The following is a 16,901-nucleotide window of genomic DNA, read 5'->3' on the forward strand; positions in this document are numbered from 1 at the left end:
AATGGGCCATTCTCAGAAAAAGAGAGTAGTTTTTAATACATGAAACAAAGATGAATATTTTTAATGATAAAAGTTACAATTGACAAAGAAGATAGACATCATAAAACATCACATGCTTAACAACAAGGAAACAAAGATACATAAAGCAAAAATCAGAAGCAATATAAGGGAAAAGAAAAAAATATATAATCATTGTGAGACATATTAACATTTCTTTGAGGATATCAAATGCAGAGAAAAGAACAGGAGCGTCTTGAATGATCTGATTAATAATTTAAATATAATAGATTTCTATTAATTATAAATTTCTATTAATATCCTACAAAAATATATTTAAAATTTTGTATCTCAAATGTTATTAGATGTCCATAGGACACTTAGAAAAACTGACAAAAAATAAACATTACTAAATTTCCTTTTGTGATTCAGTTATACATAAACACATATTATTTTTTAAATTATTTTCCATTATAGGTTTTTACAAGATATTGACTATTCCTGTGCTAAACAGTAAACCTTTGTTGCTTGCTGGATATCTATTTTTTTAATTAGAAATCTAGCATTCTGCTTTCATGAAGTCAAACAAATAGAATCAAAATGTCATAATTTTTTTAGGCAAAAATTCATAAGTTTTCTAAAATATATGTATTATACATATTTATATGTGTACAAGAGATCTTCAACTATGCTTGATAAAGGCTTGAGAAAGAACATCAAAAAATAAACTGGATGAAATGGGAGCACTGAATATGAAATAGAAAAAGTGAAACAAACTAGATAAAAGTAAAAGATGTTCATAAAATCCAGTTGTTTTTAAACACTGCTGTTCATTAGAATCATATCTCGAGTTTTGGTGAAACAAAAGCAATACCTGGGCATTTTTGTTTCTCAAAAAAAAAATTCCAAGATAATTCTGATATGCATCTGGATTTTAAAAAGTGATAATAGGTTTTTCTATTAAGTGGTAGTTTTGGAGATGTAGATTTCTATTATTTTTCTGTTGACTAATCATGATACATTGGTATTAAGTGAGTAATAGTTACATAATCACAATAATAAAAGGGGTTTATGAGTCTTCACAATCAATAGCCAGAGGAAGCCATAATGGGAACATGATTGGAATAATATAAAATAATAAAATATATTGAAACAATATAAAATAATTGCATTTAGTTTGGGGAGTCAAGCAGAGTGATGCGGTAAATGGAAGTACATCCATGCATATTTTCATTTGCTCAGCCAGTCTATGTCTTTTCGTTGGTGCATTTAATCCATTTACACTTAAGGTAATCATCGATATGTATAATATGTATGTATGATATGTATGATACTATTATTGTTCTTCCAAAATTCAGCATTTTTTTTCTTCATTGTTAACTCTGGTGAAATAATTTACTGTTCATAACATCTGGTATCATATCAAAATTCCTCAGTGTTAGTTTCAGAATCAACATTTAGTCTTTGCACATAATATTTCTCCTTATATCCGAAATTATTTTGTATATACTATGTTCCTTGGTGACTTGTCAATTACCCAGTGTCATTATCTTTACAAATAATTTCTCTCTCCCTCACCACTGTGGAGCATTTAAGCTCCACTCAGGTTTCTCCCTTTAGTTTCTTTTTCATATCTCAAGTTTTTCCTGACACCCATAATTATCATTTTCCAAATTTTACAAACTTTATTTTTAATTGGAAAATCAATGCTTTACAATATTGTGTTGGTTTCTGCCATGCATCAGCATGAATCAGCCATAGGTATACTGATTAGCCATAGCTACATTTCCTCCCAACCTACCAGCCCATCCCACCCCTCTAGGTTGTCACAGGGCACCAGGTTTGAGCTCCCTGTGTCATACAGAAAATTCCCACTGGCTATCTATTTAACATATGGCAATGTATATGTTTCAATGCTCAATGAAATGTCTCATTTTGTCCCACCCTCTCCTTTCCCCATTATGTCCACATGTCTGTTCTCTACGTCTGCATCTCCATTGCTGCTCTGCAGATAGATTCATCGGTACCCATTTTCTAGATTCCGTGTATATGTGTTACTATACATTATTTGTTTTTCCTCTGTCTGACTTACTTCACTCTGTATAATAGGCTCTAAGTTCATCTACCTCATTAGAACCAACTCAAATGTGTTTCTTTTTGTAGCTGAGTAATATTCCATTGTATATATGTACCACAGTGTCTGTTTCCATTCATCTCTCTAAGGACAGCTAGGTTGCTTGCCTCTCCTAGCTATTGTAAACAGTGCTGCAATGAACACTGGAGTACATGTGTCTTTCTCAATTATGGTTTCTTCAGGGTATAGGCCCAGTAGTGTGATTATTCATCTGCATGTGGAATTCCTACAGACAGTCTTTTTCTGAACTAAATTTAACTTCCACATAATATTTTATGATATACTAATACTTTCTGACCATAAAAATTGTGGGAATATTTGTCTTGTCTTATTATTTTTTCAGGTTTTAAAACCTCAGAGGTACTCTATAAAAGTATTCGTGGAATGGAGATGTGAATTGATTTATATGATATTCTTCCTTAATTTATTTGAGAGAGAGAGAGAGCATCTTTTTATTACTTATTTTTAGAAATAAAAAATGGTGAACTTCATATTTTAGGAGCTCTCAACTATGAGGTCCAGCTAGTTCAAAGAGTCAGAACTTACTCTTATATCTTAGTTAACATTCATTTAACAATTGTTTATTTTGCCAACAGTTTTAGGTTTAAGGTATATAAAGAAAAAGAAAATATTTCCTGAAAAGAAGATTATAGAAAATATAATTTAGAAAGTAAAGAGACAAATACAAGAAAATGATCATTTTATAATTAAGCACAATGTACCTCCTTGGCATATAAAAATTAAAACTCACCAAAATGGCTATTGTTTTAGACAGAGGGAGAAAATACACTTCCAGGCTGCAGAAAGACAGAAAAGACACAAATGAGATTTTCCTTTGGTAACTGCATATATTCAATGCTAAGAGACCCAGAATAGTTATGTATCTATCTTTCCACATATATACATGTATATATGTATGTATATATAATAAGTGATCAAATTTCTAATCAAAATATGTAATACAGTATCATTTATCTTAAAAGGGTACCACATGTCTGAGATATAATAGTTTTTAAGAGATAATGCTGGAATAAAAGCTATGTATAGAGATATAGTGTACACATAGGGAATTATAGCCATTAATTTGTAGTAACTTTTAATGGAGTTTATTTAAAAAAACTGAATCACTATGCTCAATGAGGGTATTAAGTATATGTATTTTTGAATTGCTTTTAATTAGTTACATTTACATTTGACTCTATTAAGTATACTTGATTGACTCTTTTTCTCATTATAAAATGACCCTCTTTACGTCTGTTAGTACTCCTCATTTTAAATTCCAGTTTATCTATAATTTATAAATCTAAACCAACTGTACTTTTTCTTCTGATCTTTACTTTCAATGTTCTGGCATCTTTATACTTAAAATTCATTTCTTCTAAAGAACTTATAGCTTCATCTTGCTTTTTTAATCCTGTTAGGTTACCCCTGCTTTTAATTGGAGATTTTATTTTACTTATATATAACATACTTCTTGGTAAGTTTGGTTTTGTATTTGCCACTATATTACTTGCTTTCCATTTTTCTCTCTCTTCTTTCTTCCTTTTTCTTTCTTTCCTGTCTTCTTTAAAATCAAAGAAATTGTATTGTTATGCCATTCTCTCTCCTCTGTGGACATATTTCAGTTATATTGCATTTTGTTATTTTTAGGGATTTCTTTAGGGAACAATAATACTGTTAATGGGGTTCTCAATGCAAGAATACTGAAGTGGTTTGCCATTCCCTTCTAGAAAATGGAATGAACAAATTCATTGGAAAAGGCCCTGATGGTGGGAAAGATTGAAGTCAGGAGGAGAAGGGGAAGACAGAGGATGAGATAGTTGGATGGCGTCACTGACTCTATGGACATGAGTTTGAGTAAGCTCCAGGAGTTGATGATGGAAAGGGAAGCCTGGTGTGCTGCAATCCATGCGGTCACAGAGAGTCAGACAGGACTGAGCAACTGAACTGAACTTAGGGAACAAAATAGGCAGTCTTAATTTATCACTCTTTAACTTGAATTAATATTTACTGCTTTACTTATAAGAATCCTACAATAATCATTTCAAATAGGTTACTTTCTTGATATCAAATAGTTTGCAAACATAGTTGTTCTCAATCCTCACAAATTCCCTTGAACTCTCATTTGTAATGCAAGTATGGCATATATTGTTCAGTAGCACTTCACAGATTGTGCTTTTTTTTTTTTGAAGTCTGAATCTCACAAGTCTATCCGTGCCATTTTCCCAGCAGCAATTGCTCAATTCATGTCTCTGTCATATTTTGAAAGTTCTCACAATATTGCAAACTATTTTATTGCCATATTGCCATATTGTTATAGTGATCTGTGATCTTTGATCACTACTTTGATCACTACTGAGATTTGCTAAAGGCTCAGGTTGCCATGAACAATTTTTAGCTATAAAGTATTTCTAAATGAAGGTATGTAGATTACTTTTAAACATAATGCTAATGCACACATAATAGACTACAATGTAGTGTAAATATAACTTTTATATTCACTTAGAATCCAAAGGCTTTGTGTGACTCTCTGTATTGAAATAGTCACTTTATTTTAATGTTGTCTGGAACCAGACCTTCAATATCTCCAAGGTATTTGTCAGGGAATGTTTGACAGGAGGATGCCTACGTGCCGTCTCTCATGAGTCCTGTGTCCCTCTTCAAGCGGAACAGCACGCTGCTCCCAGGGACTGAGGTCATTGTGTGAGGCAGGCTTGGGTCTCCTTTAGTAAACATTCTCTTTAGGACAAAACTGCTTAGTCTCGTTCCCCTTTCTTGAGATATGGATTGTCTCCTGACCTTGTGACTAACATTACTCCTTGTTCCCTTGGGAACCGTTGCAGTATGTTTGGTTTGCTGAACTCTATCATTCCTGAAAGAAGTTTCTTGTACTGCAGCCTGTATATACTCATAGAAAAATCATTAAAGCACCTTTGTTTCATTAGAGCTTAGGTCCCCGGGTCTTTTCTCTCTCTCTCTCTCTCTCTCTCTCTCTCTTTCTCTCTCTCTCTCTATCTTTTTCTGGCTGACTTTCTGGAGCGTGCAGACCCGTCGTGCTCACTTTTCTGCCCGGGCTTCTAAGACCCCCTCGAGAGGGTGCCTGGTACCTTGGTGAGTGATGCAAGCCCTGTGTCAAGGACAATATTGGTCCTCTGTGTAAACCAGGGAATATCAGCCTCTTTCTCTCTTTCACTTTCTTATCGTCAACTCCGTACCACCAGATTCCAGTCCATTAAAGGACCCCAACAGGTATTCATGTACCAGAGATGAATTTATCTCTTGTTTACATCTGAAAATGTATACTTCAGCTTTACTGTTGAGTAACTTTTACTAGAAAAATTAACTTTACAGAAATAATGTGGAGATAATAGAAGCAGTTTCCATGAACTGCATCCAGTTTCCCTTTCATTTTATAGAGTAACATTTGTATGATACACTTGTAATCATTAAAAAAAAGTATTGATTATTAAATAAAGTCAATGTCTTATTCAGATTTTCTTCAGTTCAGTTCAGTCGCTCAGTCATGTCTGACTCCTTGCGACCCCATGAATCACAGCACGCCAGGCCTCCTTGTCCATCACAAACTCCCAGAGTTTACTCAAACTCTTGCCCATGGAGTCAGTCATGCCATCCAGCCATCTCATTCCTGTCATCCCCTTCTCCTCCTGACCCCAATCCCTCCAAGCATCAGGGTCTTTTTCAGTGAGTCAACTCTTCGCATGAGGTGGCCAAGGTATTGGAGTTTCAGCTTCAGCATCAGTCCTTCCAATGAACACCCAGGACTGATCTCCTTCAGGATGGACTGGTTGGATCTCCTTGCAGTCCAAGGGACTCCCAAGAGTCTTCTCCAACACCACAGTTCAAAAGCATCAATTCTTCGGCACTCAGCTTTCTTCACAGTCCAACTCTCACATCCATACATGACCACTGGAAAAACCATAGCCTTGACTAGATGGACCTTTGTTGGCAAAGTAATGTCTCTGCTTTTAATATGCTGTGTAGTTTGGTCATAACTTTCCTTCCAAGGAGTAAGCGTCTTTTAATTTCATGGCTGTAGTCACCATCTGCAGTGATTTTGGAGCCCCCAAAAATAAATTCTGACACTGTTTCCACTGTCTCCCCATCTATTTCCCATGAGGTGATAGGACCAGATAACATGCACTTAATGTCCTTTCTTGGTTTCAGGATCTCATCCAAAATGGCATATTAAATTTAGTCATTGTGTATCCTTATGCAACTCCAGGCTGGAACAGTTGTCCAGACATTTCTATTTTCAGTGAACTTGGAAGTCTCAGAGTATTGGTCAAGTATTTTGTAGAAAGTCTCTCAATTACAACTGAAGATATTTCTTTTTCTTAGACTGGGGTTATACAAGAAACACTGCTAATGAAAATGCCATTTCCAGCACATCATATCAAGCGCACACACTAGCAAGGTAAGTGATGGCTGCTGATGTTGACCTTAATCAGTTGCCTGAGTTAGTGTTTGTCAGGTTTCTCTGCTTTAAAGTTTTTCTTTATCGGCATTTTTCATACTATACTATCTGAAAGGAGTTCTCTATCTACAGCCCATACCTAAACAGTGGAAAGTTAGACTTACCTCCATGGTAGTGAATTATCTGCATAAAGTATTTGGAATCTTCATGCATGGAACATAGGTCTCTTACTCCTGCCCCATTTATTACGTTAGTCATCTAATAGTATCAATATGGACTCATGGTTGCTTATTTTATACTTTGGTTAGTGCCGATACTATTTTATTTTTTTGTGGTTCAAAATGTTCCAGCTTTTTGCCATTGGGAGCTCTTTCAGCTGGTTTCCTGTAGTCCTATTTATTTAGACCCTCCACCCCCATCATTGTGTGTGTGTTTGCGAGTTGTTTTGTTTTGTTCTTTTAGCACTCTTTTACTTTCTGGAGCTACATGATGATTCAGGAACATCTGGTAGAGTTCCTGCTCAGCACTAGAATCAGCCATTTCTTGAGGAGCTGCTTCATTTTATTGGAGGATGATATTTGAAACCAAGATCTGGATGATAATTATGCTTGTCATTTCTGGAGTATAGTTTCTAGGGCATCTCAGCTGATTGAGCAAAGAAATATATGTGTATATGGTAGCCCATAAATATACATATATCTATAATTATTTATCAAATCATCTCTGTCCATATTAAGTAGAGATAATTCATACCGATATCTCCAACTTTAACTCTCTACTGTATGGATCATCCTACAGAGTCTACAATAAATGCTGGAGAGGGTGTGTAGAAAAGGGAACCTTCCTACACTGTTGGTGAGAATGTAAATTGATTCAGTAATTATGGAAAGCAGCATGGTTGTTCCTTAAGAAACTAAAAATAGTTTCTGTTGATCCAGAAATCCCAATCCTTGTTAAATAGCCAGAGAAAACTCTTAATTTGAAAGGATACATGCACCCCAGTTTTCATAGCAACACTGTTTAAAATAGGCAAGACGTGAAAGCAATATAAATGGTCATCAACAGATGAATGTATAAAGAAGACCTGGCACATATATGCAATGGAATACTTCTGAGTCATATAAAAGAAAGAAATAATGCCTTTGGTAGCAACATGGATAAACCTAGAGATTGTCATACCAGGTGAAGTAAATAAATAAAAACAAATACCATATGATATCATTTATGTTTGCAATGGAAAATTTGATACAGATTAACTTCTTTACAAAACAGAAAAAGACACAGAGACATAGAAAAACTTTTGATTACTAAAGGGGAAAAGGGAAGTGGGGGGATAAATTAGGAGTTTGGGATTAGAAGATATAAACTACTATACATAAAATAAAAAGGCACTACTATATGGCACAGAGGATTTTATTCAATATCTTATAATAACCTATAATGGAAAATAATATGAAAATAAATATATGTGTGTGTTTGTGTGTTGCCATTGTTTAGTCACTAAATCATGTCTGACTCTTTTAAGACCCCATGGACTATAGCCCTCCAGGCTCCTCTGTCCATGGAATTTCCCAGGCAAGAATATTGGAGTGGGTTTCCATTTCCTTCCGCAGGGAATCTTCCCAACCCAGGGATTGAACCCATGTCTCTTGCATTGGCAGGTGAATTTTTTACCCCTGATCCATGAGGGAAGACCTCATGTTACATATAACTATGATTTTTTTGTCAAAAATCACCTGACAAAATTCAACATTCATTTATGATAAAAACTCAATACAAAGTGAATGTAGAGGCAACATAATCTCAACCTAAGAAAAGCCAAATATAACAGGCTCACAGCTAACATCATTCTTCATGTTGAAAAACAGAGGCTTTTCATCTAAGATCAGTAACAAAACAAAGATGCTCACTCCTGTCACTTTTATTCAGCATAGTATTGGAAATTTTAGTCACAGCAATTAGGCAAGAAAAAAAAAAAATAAAAGGCATCTAACTTGCCAAGGAAAAAGTATAACTGTCACTGTTTGCAGATGATATATATACAAAACCCTAAAGACTCCACAAAATATTACTACAACTAATAAACTCAATAAAGGTACAGGATACAAATGCAGGAGATGTGGCTTCAGGTGGGTCAGAAAGAGTGCCTGGAGGAGGGCACAGCAACCCCTCCAATATCCTTTTCTGGAGAATCCCATGGACAGAGGAACCTGGAACCTACAGTCCTTAGGGTTGCAGAGAGTTCAACATGACTGAAGCGACTTAGCATGCATAGGCTGCAGAATCAGTGTGTAAAAATCATACACTAGTAATGAACTCTTAGAGAAATTAAGGAAAAAAAAAAACTGGAAATACATTTAACCAGGGATGTTATTTAAGAACTGAGCACTGAAAACTATCAGATTTTATCTTCCTGATAAACTTCCTGATTTTAACTAATTGCATTATGGTGTGCCTTTTAGTTTATTTTTGTGTGTGTGTTCATGATTGATTTAGATTTTCAGCCTGTAGATTTTCACTTTTCATAAAGTTTGGGGGGAAAATTGGTCATTTATTTGAACACTTTTCTGCATCTGCCCAACTTTCAGTTCTCTCCTTTTTTCCATTTTTTTCTGTGTTCTGTTTTGGGTAACCTATTCCACTGCCTTCAAGTCACTGATATTTTCTTATTTAATATTCAGTTGTCATTAATCCCAATTGGAGTATTTTTTCAAACTCAAGCATTATAATTGTAATCTCTAAATGTTTGAATAGTTATCCATAATTGGCCTTCCCTTGTGGCTCAACTGGTAAAGAATCTGCCTGCAATGTGGGAGACCTGGGTTCGATCCCTGGTTGGGAAGATTCCCTGGAGAAGGGAAAGGTTATCCACTCCAGTATTCTGGCCTGGAGAATTCTGTGGACTGTATAGTCCATGGGGTGGCAAAGAGTTGGACATGAGTGAGCAACTTTCATTTTCACTTTGAACTCTTTATCCATAATTGCCATGTTGCTATTTAGCATGTCCAGTCCTTCCTCTAAATTTTCAACATGCAAAATAGTTTTAACAACTGCTTTAGTGTCAGTGGCTACTAATTCTCATATGTTCAGTTCTGGGTCATTTTCAAATGATGGATTTTGTTTGTTTTATGAGTTGTCCTAATTTTATGATGCCTGATAATTTTGTTCATTTTAGCTGTCAGATATTGTGAATTTTACTTTGTTGGACTTTGATTATTATTGCATTTGTTTAAATATTTTGAAACTTTATTCTGGGACTAAGTTGAATAAATTGAAAAAGTGCTGATTCTTCAGTCTTGCTTAAAAGCATTTTTAGGCTGGAGCAATGCAGTGTTTGGTCTAGGGCTATCTTTTCTCTACTGTTTAACTAAACTCTTCTGAATACTTTACCCAATGTCAACAAATTGTGAGGAGGGTTTCTACTCTGGCTAGTGGGAAGTCACTGCTTTTGGTAAATTCCAGGAGTTTTAGTTTTCCCTCTAATTATCAGTTTGCTTTTCCCCTATCCTTGAGTAGTTGCCTTGTATATATAAGCTGATCAAGTAGTCAACTGAATACTAAAAAGGGAATCTTCAAAGCTGTCCAGAGATCTCTCTGGGGCAGTTATCTCCCTGCCAATACTCCACTTCTAGCTGCTTTAGCCTTCATAAAAGCCCATTTCACAACTCATACAGACTTTTGAGCTTGCCTATGTTTGTCCTTCCTGTGCAACAATCAGAAAACTTTCTGTAGGAAAGATGTGAAAAGTATTGGATTCATGTCTTTTTTTCTTTTTTTTTAAACCTATCCAATGATTATAGTCCTTTGTTGTCTGATACACAACTGGAGACCATTAATGCATATATCATGTCCATTAAAAAAAGTTTTTTCAGGCTGAAAGGCATTCTTACTGTTTAGGATTAAGCTCCATTACTCCATCTTGGTTTGATATTCCCCCTTATTTCATTATTCCTTTTCCTACCATCCTAGATTAACCTGATGTCTGTTTAGAAAGTGTAATTGTAGGATAAATTATCTAATTATCTCTTATATTGACATGATCTTTGTAATTTTATAAGCTAAGGCAACCCTGCTGTGTCACCCATCCAAAGATGGATCAGTGTCTGAGTATCTCATATGGCTTTCATCTTCAGTGTTGTTAAAAGATGCTGAAGATTTGTTTTGTCATGCTAAAAACTGTTTTGTGGGCAGATTATTTAAAAATACTGTATATAAATGTATATGTGTGTGTGTGCACATGTATTCATGTCAAAATATTTGGGCATCTGTATTAGCTGTATGTTGTGCTTTGGGAAGAACTTCTTATAATTGGATAAAATATAAATTATTTCAAGAGGTCCAGCAGGAGTCAGCAAACTTATTTTTTCTAAGTTACATGTGGTAAATATTTTAGGCTTTGAGGATTGTATGATCCCTGCAACTATTCAACTCACCTATTACAGTGAGAAAACAACCACAAATAATACAAGGAATGGTTATGGCCATGGTACAGCAAACTTTATAAAAACAACAGCTGGATCACATTTGGCCTCTGGGTCACAGTTTAATGTTACCTAATCTAAAGAATGTCTTGCATATTTATGATAGACAGAATACCTTTTGTGTCCCCTTTAGATAGTGAATATTTTGGAAGTTTAAATTCATATGGGGACATTTCTTAAAATGTACTTCAAAATAATTTCAGGTTCTTTAATGAAAGCAGGGAAAAGGGGTCATATTTGGAGCCATATTAATTCCATATCTGAGGCTTTTGAACAATTGCAAGGAAATTGTTTCCTTTAAAGAACAAAGGCCACTTGACAATTTTAAATTAGTTTTTCGTGCAATTTCTTGTTCACTCAGATCCTGAGTGATGCTACTGCTTAAAACTGTCCTATCTGCTTCCTTCTTTATTTGTTCTCTTTCAAATGTGTTTCCCTGGCATGTAGAGATAAAGTTTAGGAGATTTCTGACAAGTGATTCCTAACAAGTTGAGTAAACACATTTACAAAATGTATTGAAACATTTTAGAATATTTTGAATATTTTTAATAACACTTAAGTCTTGTTGGAGCCAGAATTAAAACCTGACATGGATCAATTAGATAGGATATCAGAATAAGCTTTTTAAAAGAACTTACTGAAAATTATGTAGTATTTATATGTGTGAATATTCTTATTGGTCAATTTCCTTAGTTTCCCAAGCAGCAGCTATTCCTTTTGACACCATATTTCTTTTTTGGATATGCCCAGTGTGGTACTGTTTGTGGGTGGGAGAATCAGTGATAATAAGACAAATATTGTAAGGCATTGTTACAGCATTCTTTAGAGAAATGGACTGACATTTTTTTCCTGAATCCATTTCCAAAGCCTGTGATGTCATTACAGGTCTATATCCTTGTTGCAACCTGCTGGACCACATTATCATGGGAAAAAATAATGAAAGAAATAATTCAAAAATAGCAAAGAAAAGCTGCAAATAGTGATAAATTTTTATTGATTTATATGGCAAAAATAATACAAGGGAATCGAATAGATAATTATTTTTTTAGATAATTCTTTTTAAAATTAATTCACTTTTCATTGAAGCATACTTGTTTTACAAAATTTTGTTGTTTTCTGTCCAACATCAACATGAATCAGTCATAGGTACACCCACCTCTCTTCCCTCCTGAACCTCACCTATTTCCCTCCCCATCCCATCCTTCTAGATTGTTACAGAGCCCCTAGTTGAGTTCCCTGAGTCATACAGAAAATTCCCATTGGCTATCTATTTTACATAAGGTATTGTAGGTTTCCATGTTATTCTCTCCATACATCTCACCCTCTCTCTCTTTCTCTCCTCCCATGTCCATAGGTCTGTTCTCTATGTATGTATCGTCAATGCTGCCCTGCAAATAAATTCATCAGGACCATCTTTCTAGATTCCATATATATGTATTGGTATATGATCTTTATATTTCTCTTTCTGACTTACTTCACTCTGTATAAAAGGCTCTAGGTTCATCCACCTCATTAGAACTGACTCAAATGCACTCTTTATAAAGTTGAGTAATATTCCATTGTATATATGCACCGTTGCTTCATTATCCACTCATCTGTCGATGAACATCTAGGTTGCTTCCATGTTCCAGCTATTGTAAATAGTCCTGCAATGAACACTGGGGTACATGTGTCTTTTTCAATTTTGGTTTCCTCAGGGTGTATGCCTAGTAGTGGCATTGCTGGGTCATACCATGGTTTTATTCCTAGTTTTTTAAGGAATCTCCATACCATCTTCCAGAGAGTCTGCATCAATTTGCATTCCGACTACCAATGTAAGAGGATTCCCTTTTCTCCACACCCTCTCCAGCATTTATTATTGTTAGACTTTTTGATGATGGCCATTCTGACCAGTGTAAGGTGATGCCTCATTGTAGTTTTGATTTGCGTTTCCCTAATAATGAGTGAAGTTGAGCATATTTTCATGTTTGTTAGCAATATGTATGTCTTCTTTGAAGAAATGTCTGTTCAGGTCTTTTGCCCACTATTTGACTGGGTTGTTTGTTTTTCTGGTATTAAGTTGTATGAGCTGCTTGTATATTTTAGAAATTGATTCTTCGTCAGTTGTTTCCTTTGCTTTTATTTTTTCCAATTCTGAGGGCTGTTTTTTTACCTTGTTTGTAGTTTCCTTTGCTGTGCAAAAGTTTTAAGTTTAACTATGTCACACTTGTTTATTTTTGTCTTTATGTGTAGGAGGTGGGTCATAGAGGATCTGGCTTTAATATATGTCAAGTGTTTTGCCTATGTTTTCCTCTAAGAGTTTTATAGTTTCTGGTCTTATAGTTAGGTCTTTAATCCATTTTGAGTTTATATTTGTGTAGGGTGTTAGGAAGTGTTCTGATTTCATTCTTTTACATGTAGCTGCCCAGTTTTCCCAGCACCACATATTAAAGAGGCTATCTTTGCCCCATTGTATATTCTTGCCTCCTTTGTAAAAAATAAGGTACCCATAGGTTTGTGGGTTTATCTCTGGGTTCTCTATCTTGTTCCATTGTTCTATATTTCTGTTTTTGTGCCAGTACCATACTATCTTGATGACTGTAGCTTTGTAGTATAGCCTGGAGTCTGAAGGCTTGATTCCCCCAGCTCCATTCTTCTTTTTCAAGACAGTTTTGGCTATCTGGGGTCTTTTGTGTTTCCATATGAATTGTGAAATTTTTTTGTTCTAGTTTTGTGAAAAATGCCATTGGTGATTTGAATGGGATCACACTGAATCTGTAGATTGCATTTGGTAGTATAGTCATTTTCACAAGATTGATTCTTCCTACCCAGGAACATGGAATATCTCTCCATCTGTTTATGTCATCTTTGATATCTTTCATCAGTGTCTTATAATTTTCTGTGTACAGTTCTTTTGTCTCCTTGGGTAAGTTTATTCCTAGATATGTTATTCTTCTTGTTGCAATGGTGAATGGGATTGATCCCTTAATTTCTCTTTCTAATTTTTCATTGTTACTATACAGGTATGCAAGTGATTTCTGTGTATTGACATTGTATCCTGTGACTTTGCTAAATTCAATGATTAGCTCTAGTAATTTCCTGATAGTTTCTTTTGGGTTTTACATGTATAGTATCATGTCACCTGCAAACAGTGAGTGTTTTACTTCTTTTCTGATCTGGATTCCTTTCTTTTTCTTCTCTAATTTCCATTGCTAGGACTTCCAAAACTATGTTGGATAATAGTGGTAAGAAAGGACACCTTTGCCTTCTTCTTGATCTTAGAGGGAATGCTTTCAGTTTTTCACCATTGAGAATAATGTTTGCTGTGGGCTTATCAGATATGGCCTTTACTATGTTGAGGTAGATTCCTTCTGTGCCCATTTTTTGAAGTGTTTTATCATAAATGGTTGCTGAATATTGTCAAAGGCTTTTTCTGCATCTATCAAGATGATCATGTGGTTTTTAATCTTTCAATGTTTTATTTAGTGTATCATATTGATTGATTTGCATTTATTGAAGAATCCTTGCATCCCTGGAATAAACTCAACTTGATCATGGTGTATGAGCTTTTTAAAGTGTTGTTAAATTCTGTTTGCTAAAAACTTGTTGAGAATTTTTGCATCTATGTTCATAAGTGATACTGGCCTGTAATTTTCTTTTTTTGTGTTGTCTTTGCCTAGTTTTATATCAGGGTGATTGTGGCCTCATATAACGAGTTTGGAAGTGTTCCCTCCTCTGAAATTTTTTGGAAGGGTTTCAGAAAAATAGGCTTTATCTCTTCTCTAAGTGTTTGATGGAATTCCCATGTGAATCTCATCTGGCCCTGGGCTTTTGTTTTATGGGAAATTTTTGATCACAGTGTTGATTTCAGTGTTTGTAACTGGCTTGTTCATAATTTCTATTTCTTCCTTGTGCAATCATGGGAGGTTGGAATTTTTCTGAGAATCTGTCCATTTTCTCTAGGTTGTCCATTTTACTAGCATATACTTGATCATAATATTGTCTTATGATCCTTTGTACTTCTGTGTTTTTTTTTTTTTGTAACCTCTCATTTTTCATTTCTTATTTTGCTGATTTGTTTTATCTCCCTTTTTTTCCTGATGGGTCTGGCTAGTGGCTTGTCAATTTTGTTTATCTTCTCAAAGAACCAGCTTTAATTTTATTAATCTTTGCTATTGTTTCTTTCATTTGTTTTTCATTTATATCTGCTCTGATCTGTATGATTTCTTTTCTTCTGCTGACTTTGGGGTTTTTGTTTTCCTTTTCCAGCTGGTTTAGATGTAGGGTTAGGTTGTCTATTCGAGGCTTTTCTTATTTCTTGAGGTAGAATTGTATTTCTATAAACTTCTCTCTTAGAAATGCTTTTCCTGAATCCCATAAATTTTGGGTTGTTGTGTTTTCATTATCATTTGTTTCTAGGAATCTTTTGATTTTCCTTATTTCTTCAGTAAAGTCTGCATTTAGTAATGTATTGTTTAAGCTCCATGTGTTTGTGTTTTTTGCAGTTTTTTTCCTATAGTTAATATCTAGTCTCATATGATATGATTTCAATTTTTTTTTAATTTACTGAGGCTTGATTTGTGGCCCAAGATGTGGTCTATCCTGGAGACTGTTCCATGTGCACTTGAGGAAAAAAGTGTATTCTTCTGCATTTGGATGGAGGCTCCTGAAGATATCAATTAGGTCCATTTGGTCTAATGTTTTATTTAAGGTTTGTGTTTCCTTATTGATTCCCTGTTTTGATGATCTGTTCATTGGTATAAGTGGAGTGTTAAAGTCCCCTACTATTATTGTGTTACAGTCAATTTCTCCTTTTATGTCTGTTAATATTTGCCTTATGTATTATTTTTACTATCATTATTCTGAATTCTCTTTCAAGTAGATTGCTTATTTCCTCTTCATTTATTTGGTCTTGTGAGTTTCTACCTTGTTCTTTCATTTGTGCTGTATTTCTGTCTTTTTTTTTTTTTTTTCTTCTAAACATGCTCTGTTTGAGGTCTCCTATTCCCAGGCCTTAGGGTTGTATTCCTTCTTCATTTTGGTTTTTGCCTTTGGAGGGAAAGGTTTGTTGAGTGGTTTGTGTTGACTTCTTGTTGGGGGTGGCTTGTGTCTGTGTTCTAATGGGAGGAGATCAAGCAGATCAAGCAGGTAATTACAGAAATTTTGGGACATGTACACATACTTCCACACACACAGTTATAACCACAGTATTCTAAAGAAAAGAGTACAGGAGATTGACTTGGTGAACAAGGGGAACCAAACGTGATAATCAACCAATTAAATCAGAGCTAGCTAATGCTCAATCTTGAATATTGAGCCTGAGTAGAATGCCAACTGGGGAATATAGCAAAGAGAGTTCAACAATTTAACTTACATGGTGAAAAAAGAAAGAGTGGAAGAAAAAAGAGTGGAAGAAAAAAGAGGGGGAAAAAGGAGAAGGGAGAGAAAAGAGAAAGGAAAGGGGTGGAAAAGAGGGTAAAAAAAATGAAAATAGAAAAGCAAAGATAAATAGACATATGTTTAAAAGATTTATACATACTCAGGAATAGCTACAGCTGGTAAAGAACCATAAGAAAAGCAGTCACATATATCAAAAACAAAATCAGAAGAATCACCAAAAAGAGAAAAAAGAAAAAAAAAGGGTGAAAAAGAGAAAAAATCTTTTTAAGATTTTTTTTTTTCTTTAAACAAGAAAAAGAGGAAAACTCCCCAGCACCACAAAAGGCTAATGTGAAGGTAGAAATATGTAGGGAGAATAAACAGTGTGATTTATAAGGAAAAACAGTTCTCAAGGTTGTAGTTCTTAGTTGTGGAGGCTGCCCCCATGGATGGGTTGGATTAGTGTCCTGTGATGTTTTCCTGTTTGGGGGAGCTT

General features: G+C 34.8%; 1 long non-coding RNA gene across 1 annotated transcript in view; it reads right to left on the reverse strand.

Annotated features, from left to right (window-relative positions):
* Window positions 1–1,889: 1,889 nt before the first annotated feature.
* The window catches only part of LOC139039425 (uncharacterized), a 334,383-nt gene continuing 319,371 nt past the window's right edge, over window positions 1,890–16,901 (reverse strand). Inside the window, exon 3 of the long non-coding RNA XR_011492689.1 lies at window positions 1,890–2,928. This is a non-coding gene — a long non-coding RNA (uncharacterized lncRNA). The remainder of the gene's footprint in view (window positions 2,929–16,901) is intronic.

This window comes from Odocoileus virginianus, chromosome 18 (assembly GCF_023699985.2).
Source record: "Odocoileus virginianus isolate 20LAN1187 ecotype Illinois chromosome 18, Ovbor_1.2, whole genome shotgun sequence".
Classification (NCBI taxonomy): domain Eukaryota; kingdom Metazoa; phylum Chordata; class Mammalia; order Artiodactyla; family Cervidae; genus Odocoileus; species Odocoileus virginianus.